This window comes from Centruroides sculpturatus, unplaced genomic scaffold (assembly GCF_000671375.1).
Source record: "Centruroides sculpturatus isolate CEXI.00-Female unplaced genomic scaffold, Cexi_2.0 scaffold78, whole genome shotgun sequence".
Lineage (NCBI taxonomy): Eukaryota > Metazoa > Arthropoda > Arachnida > Scorpiones > Buthidae > Centruroides > Centruroides sculpturatus.
Genome location: NW_019384629.1, coordinates 356,079 through 363,582, shown reverse-complemented (window position 1 = coordinate 363,582; position 7,504 = coordinate 356,079). Strand labels below are relative to the sequence as shown.

Below are 7,504 nucleotides of genomic sequence, written 5' to 3'. Positions count from 1 at the left end.
GTGAGTGTTTGGAATGGCTATGTCTATAATGTATGTGATTTTATTGTGTTTGTCAATGAGTGTGATGTCTGGTCTGTTGTGGTAAATTCTTTTAACTTTGATTACGGCTCTGTCATAGTACATTTTGTATGTGTTGTTTTCCAATACTGTCTGTGGAATGTATTTGTAGTATGGTTCATGGATGTCTAATAATTTGTGTTTGTTTGCAAGTTCTTGGTGTATTATATTTGCTACTTGATTATGTCTGTGTAAATAATCTGTCTGTGCCAAGAGCTTGCACCCAGAAGTAATGTGTTTTGTTTTGGCATGATGTGACATTTCTGCATGTGTCATTTGTGAGAGTTGTATCTTTGAGTATGTGTTTTTAGTATTTATGACCTGATCCTGTATGGCAATCATGAATCCTTTCATCTCCCCAAAGAGGTATCCCTAATCTAACCAGCTGTTTTACGCAGTTTTGTCAACAAAATTTTGGGCCAGGTCATAATGATGCCTACCATGGAGTGCTTTTTGAGCCCATGATTACTTGATAGTGTCTATGCTTTTATATGTTGTGTCAAGTCTGTATGATGTGTGTGTAAGATTAATGGTGTATTATTTGAGTCTGCTAGAGTTACTGCTTTATGTAACTGTAATGTTTCTTGTTTCCTGTAGAAAAACTCTCGCAGTGACTGTATTTGTTTGTAGTGAAGATTAACTATGTCAATCAGGCCACGTCCGCCTTCTTTACGTGGAAGGGTTAATCTTTCTGTGGTGGATTTAGGATGATGTTGTTTATGCTTAGTAAGTGTTGTTCTTGTTTTCGTTTGGAGTTGCTCAAGATCTGTGTGAGTCCAATGTATAACTCCAAAAGAGTATGTGAGTACTGGGATGACATATGTGTTTATTGCTTTAAGTGTGTTTTGTATTTAACTGTGTTTTGAGGTAGCATTTAACCTATTTTGGTATTCTTTAATTAATCTTTGCTCTATTTGTGCATGTTCTGTTAGTTTAGCCTGTTGGAATCCTAAATACTTGTAGAACTCGCCCTCTTCCATGGATTCAATAACGTCTTCATTTCCAAGTGCAAAATTTTCTTTCTTCAGGATTCCTTTTTTTATGTGAAGTGTTTTGCATTTGTCTAAGCCAAACTCCATTTGTATGTCTTTAGTGTATGAGTGTGTGATTTGTAGGAGTTGATGAAGTTGTTTTTGTGTGGACGCATAAAGTTTTATGTCGTCCATGTACATGAGATGTGACAGCATAAACTGTGTTGATTTTTTTATGTCTGATATTGTAGCCATATTGCGTGTTGTTTAACATGTTGGATAATGGGTTCAGGGCTAGGCAGAACCAGAGAGGACTCAAGGAATCTCCTTGAAAAATTCCTTGCCTAATGAATATTTTGTTTGTTTGTATGGAAGTGTTACTAACCCTGAGATGCAGTTTTTTTCTCCAGTGCTGCATAGTGTTTTGGAAGAATGCAATGAGTGATGGATGTATTTTGTACATGTGTAGAATATGTAGCAGTCAACTGTCTGGAACACTATCGAATGCTTTTCTGTAGTCTATATATGCCATGTATATGTTTCTGTGTTGTTTGTGTGCTTGCTGTAGAATGACTGAATCTATGAGTAACTGTTCTTTGCATCCCCTGTGATTTCTACGGCAACCTTTTTGTTGTTCTGTAAGAATGTCATGTTCAACATGTTTGTATATTTTGTTTGTGATACAGGATGTCAATAATTTGTAGAGTGTTGGAAGACATGTAATTGGTCTGTATTGTGTAGGGTCTGTGGTGTTCGTATAGGTTTCATGTAGGTGATGCCTTGAGTAAGAAATTTTGACATGTGTTGTGGATTGATGATGTCTGTTAGATGTTTAGCTAGTTCCTGGTGCAGTGATGTAAACTTTTTGTACTAGAAATTGTGAATGTTATCTTCACCAGGTGTTTTCCAGTTGTGTGTTCTGTTAACAGCATAGTGGATGTCATGTACGTTTATTTCAGCACAGGGCATAGTTGGTATGTTGTGCAGATTTCTGTTCTCCTCCTCGATCCAGCCTGCATCAGCATTGTGTGTAACAGCATTGGACCAAAGAGAAGACCAATAAGTTGTGAGTTCTTCTTCCGTTGGCGTGCCACTGTGCTGNGTACGTTTATTTCAGCACAGGGCATAGTTGGTATGTTGTGCAGATTTCTGTTCTCCTCCTCGATCCAGCCTGCATCAGCATTGTGTGTAACAGCATTGGACCAAAGAGAAGACCAATAAGTTGTGAGTTCTTCTTCTGTTGGTGTGCCACTGTGCTGTGTATCACTGTTTGTTTTGGTACTGATTTGTCTGTAGAAAAGTTTTTCGTTGTTTGTGAATAATTTATTTTGTTGTTTTCGTAGTGTACACGTCTTGTATCATTTGAGTCTACGTGCTTTGGCTGCGAGTTTTTGTTTTAATATATCGATGTATTCTGTAATGTGTGTGTTGTGATGTTCATGTTTTGTGTGTGTGTCTGTGATTGTATTTTCAGACCATGGTGTGTTACTACTGTTACTGCCCCAACATAAACTAATGTATACTGGGGCAGTCACAGAGAGTGTCTGACATGTCTGAGAGTGTAGAAATTGAATGAATGTAGTTTGGTAGTGAGTGTTTACATAATATAATGTTTTCCTACTTCCTTTGATGTGTTGATTTTTGCTATTCATAGTCTGTGTGTGGGATCTGTATCAGTATATTTAGTGAGTGTTTCCTGAAATATAAATGGGAGCATATTAACTAATTCTATGTCTGTTATCAGTGATGGATGAGGAAGTGCCTGTAGTATCATTAGTTGTAGTTGTTGTATGTGTGCTATTATCAATGCTTGTTGCTGGATTATCCTGACAGGTTACGTGATCTTCATCAATAATGTTAAATGTTTGTCTGTTGATGTATTTGATCAGCAACCTGTTGTTTGATAAGTTCAAGTGTTGTTGGTTGTGGGATAAGGTTGTTGTGTATAATTGTTTTTTTTTTTTTTTTTGATCAACAACCCTTTGTTCGGTGACAGTGAGGTGATGATATTGTTGTGTGAATCTATGGTGTAGTTGTTGTCTGTATGCTGTCATGTTTGTTTCGAGTTTTGTGATGGTGTAGTAAGTACTAAAATAAAAGTAAAGATAAACTCGTTCATTTCTATTGTCCATTTCATCCGTTGGCTTGGTTTTCCAACCTTTGTGGTCTGTGGATGCATTGCCACAGAAACACCAAGACTAGGTTGATTCCTCATATCTGTTGAGGGCATTGCAGTAGCCATGGTTAGGCCAACGCTGCTTTCGCCACCAGAAACCAAGGAGACTGTGGCCTATTTTTCGAACATGAGCCTCTGCCTAACTCATGAACGCGGACCTTGTTAAACCGGGTTATGTCCGAGCCAGTATCACACTTTGATCTGGTTACTACCATGATAATTAACTCCACAGAATGTAGGTGTGGTCACTCTTAGCTTCATTTGTTTCCATAGACCTTACTGGCATGGGTGTCTCTACCAGGAGCTTGTGCTCCAGCCTGCATTGCCCTATGGATCAGTAAAATTACTGGACTCTCCCACCATGACCAGGTGGTGACCAAGGGAGAGTTATTATTATTAAGCAGGAACTTAATAAAATTTTTAGTGTTATAAATTAAATTAAATTTTTAAACATTTAGATGACAAAATTGTGTGTGATTGGATGATAGTTTTATCATTATTATCATCATATATTAAACCAAGGACGAAAAGTAGTTCTCAACTATATACCTTTCCTACAATCGATGATTAAAAAAGTATCTCACAAGAATAATTTAAGAGTTATTTATTGTCGTAATCAGACGATTTATAGAATTTTATGAAATGATAAGAAGAAAGGAAACCGTAACAATAGTACAGGAGTTTATTCTATTCCTTTAAATGACCGCCGTTTTAATTCAGATCTCGTTTACGTTGGTGCCGCTATGAGACTTTTAAAACAGAGGATTAAAGAACATAAATATTCTATTACTAAAAATGTGGACAGCACTGTCCTTGCAGCCTTTGCTAAACATCAAGAGATTAATGTACTGTACATTGGGACAAAGCATCCATAATTAGGACAGCCACCAACAAACAAGTCCTTAAACATATTGAAAAACTTGAAATTTACAAGGCGCATATTAACAAAGGATGCATCAACCATAGAGACACAGAAAGTCTATTTTGCACATGGAAATCTTTTTACCATGACAATTAATTTTGTTTTTTTAATTCTTTACCACGATTAATTTCTTAATATTTTATTTGTAATTTAATTTTGTTTTTTACGTTTTATTTTGTTGTAATTAATTTCAATTTTTTAAACCTTTGTGTTGCTTGCGTTCTATTTTACGTTCGTTTTTGTTTTAAAGTGGCTTAATTGAGGAAGACTATTAAATATAGTCGAAAACATTTTTATTTTATTAAATACTTCGTTGCTGGAAATACTAAGGTGTTTGATTATTTTCATCATTATTATCAACAATTCATTCTGAAATCTAGTATTTAAAATTTTTTTGAAACAAAAATGCTCATAAGTGTAATTTGCTTTGTAATTGTGTTGATTTTTTTTGAAAAAAAGATTAAACCAGCCTATTAAATTTGATTTAAAAATCTTTGTAAATCTTTAAATGTAAAAATAAATTAATTAATAAAATTAATTTGTAACTATTACTATACGAGGGGTGTTCAAAAAGTATTGGATCTTTGGTCGGCAAAAACACATTTATTGATTTTGAGGTACAAAACCCTAATCCCATTCAAAGTAGTCTCCTTGGTAATGTATACACTTCTCTCCCAGCAGTCCTGCCGTTGCTGGAAACACCTCTGGAATGCATCTTTTGGAATGGCCATCAGCCGGTCCGTTGCATTCTGAATGATGTCTTCTCTTGACTCAAATCAGGTTTCTTTTAGCTTCATTTTCAGCTTGGGAAATAGCCGAAAGTCACACGGAGCCATGTCGGAAGAGTACGGAGCGTGACGAACCACAGGAATGTTGTGTTTGGCGACAAAAGTCCGAATCAGATGTGCAGAATGGACTGGTGCATTATAATGATGGAGCTGCTAAGTTTTGGTTGACCACAGATCCGGTCGTTTGTGTCACACAGCATCACAAAGACTACAAAGGACCTCCTGGTAGAACTCCTTTGCAATGGTTTGGCCTTGTGGTGCATACTCACGATACACCACCCCATGGGAGTCGAAAAAACTGTCAACATGACCTTGACATTGTTGCAGATCTGTCGCACTTTTTTTGGCCTCAAGGATCATTTCCGAAAGCCTGCTGAATCTTCTGAATGGTTTCCACTTGGGTATCACCAAGCTTTTGGCAAAATTTGTTGCAATATCGCTGCTCACGTTGTTCAGTCATTTTCCAACCTAGTGGAATCTGATGAGTGCTCACTACACGTCCTCACTCATAGGCTGACTGCCAGCAACTGATGCTTCCTGCAGGCGAGAAAAAATTCAGGACTGCATGACTGTCCCCTCCACAACTCCATTGAACGAGGCCTCCCGCGCGTCATTGGTTTATGCGGGGGAAAAAAAGGTCCAATACTTTTTGAACAGACCTTGTATACCATAATATCGCCATAGAGTTAGTCAGGTTTTCAAAAACACATTGACAATGATCTGCTTTTCTGCTAAAATTCTGCCACTCCCAGTAAGTTTGGGGGGGGAATGTAATGATCGTGAATGGGTCCATGCTGGATCAAAAATAGCACATGATAAGTGATTTTTCTCTCTCTCATGGAGTGTGCAATTTCTTCTGTTTAAATTGTGGTGGTGCCCACCATTTTTTTTTCTTCCTCCCTTCATGAAGGCTTAAATGTGGTGTTTCTTTTATACTAAAATATTATTGTTTATATGTATTATTAGTAACGTTATATCAATGTAAATATTCGTGTGTTATAATAATTGTCTATTTTATTTTTTAATTTGTAATTTTGGAATGTAATGCGAGGGGGTGCTAGGGACAATTGGTATATAAGGAGTGTAAATGGATCATGGGATACCTTTTTCTGTTTGAAGACTTTGGCGGGAATACGAAAAAAGGAAAGGACCGAGCGAAAAGAGAAGAATAGTAAGAACTTGGATTAAGAACAACTAGTCTTATTGTATGTATGTTTCCCCTACGATCCCGTTCTGGCTGTATTCCTAGTGTTAATATACGATTATCTTTGCTCTTAGTGCTGTCTGTTTTCTTTGTTTACTCAAAACACGACACACCACAAAATTATTTTGAATTCACTGCTTCCTTGCTTTAAGAAAATTTGATTTTACGATGCAACACGAGTCTTTTTCTTATTTAAATAAAATTTATGAATTAATTTAAATTAAATTGTGAAATTTTATGATGTAGAAGTGAGATTTCAATTTTGTTTTTATATCACATTAAGATAGCAGCCGTACTAAACATGCCACACAGCAAGTTTTTAAACACATACATATAACATGTAATCAAATAACAGCTTTTTCTGCAATTATGTTATGATCTTGGTCTGTCATTGTATTAGGTACTGGTATTAACTGACTAGGATTCAATCCACTAATGTAGTACTAATAATAATGTTAAATTTTTTATTCATCTACAACAGTGATTTCCAAAGTGTGCACTACTACTATCTGTAGGACAGAAGACACAAGGAGGACAAAAATCCATTTTGAAAGAAATAAAAANAATTTACATAGCGTTTCATTAAAGGGCAAAGCAGCCAATGTGGATATAACAGTTAATGAACATTTTTTGAGAAGAGCTGAGAGTGATAATCAGTGAAGATATATCTAAACAAGTTTTTAACATAGATGAGACTGTCTTAGATGTCTATCAAATACAGTAGTCATCTACAACAGTGATTTCCAAAGTGTGCACTACTACTATCTGTAGGACAGAAGACACAAGGAGGACAAAAATCCATTTTGAAAGAAATAAAAAAAAATATAAGAAATATATGTACTAAAAGAGAGTGGTAGTCCAAAAAGTTTGTGAAACACTGATCTAAAATGAAAGATAGTTAATTCTGACTCAGTTCTATTTCCATAGTCTAAATTATGCTTTTTATATTTTGGCCTGCATTTTTCTCATCTAACATAAAATAGCTTTCAGTACTTAATATGATTTGAATCTTTCTAGTAGAGATATTAGTCTCTCTACACTTTTATTTTCCTATGCAGGAATAAATGCATTGTTTTAAATTTGTACTACTATTTTTGAAATAACTTGTGCGATTTTTTATTAGTAATAGTCTTGTAATATATCTAAATTAGTTTAATTGCTAAAAATTTAATTGTGGTTATCTGTTTTCTTAACTGTTCTTAAAAAGTTGGAAAGAAACAGTTGTATAGGATAACCATAAAACAATTGGAAATTGCCGACAGTTCATTGTGAGATATGAATGAACTGTGCGATGTTTCCATACAAATTTAATGAGTTGTATTTAAATATGAATGTTAAAAGAATTTGTAAATATATATATATATATATATATATATATATAAAATC

General features: G+C 35.2%; 1 protein-coding gene and 1 non-coding gene across 4 annotated transcripts in view; both read left to right on the top strand.

Annotated features, from left to right (window-relative positions):
- The window catches only part of LOC111625696 (hepatoma-derived growth factor-related protein 3-like), a 114,525-nt gene that overhangs the window by 36,923 nt on the left and 70,098 nt on the right, over nt 1-7,504 (top strand). The window lies entirely within an intron of this gene.
- Nucleotides 7,292-7,424, top strand: LOC111625720. Its single transcript, XR_002756775.1, has one exon.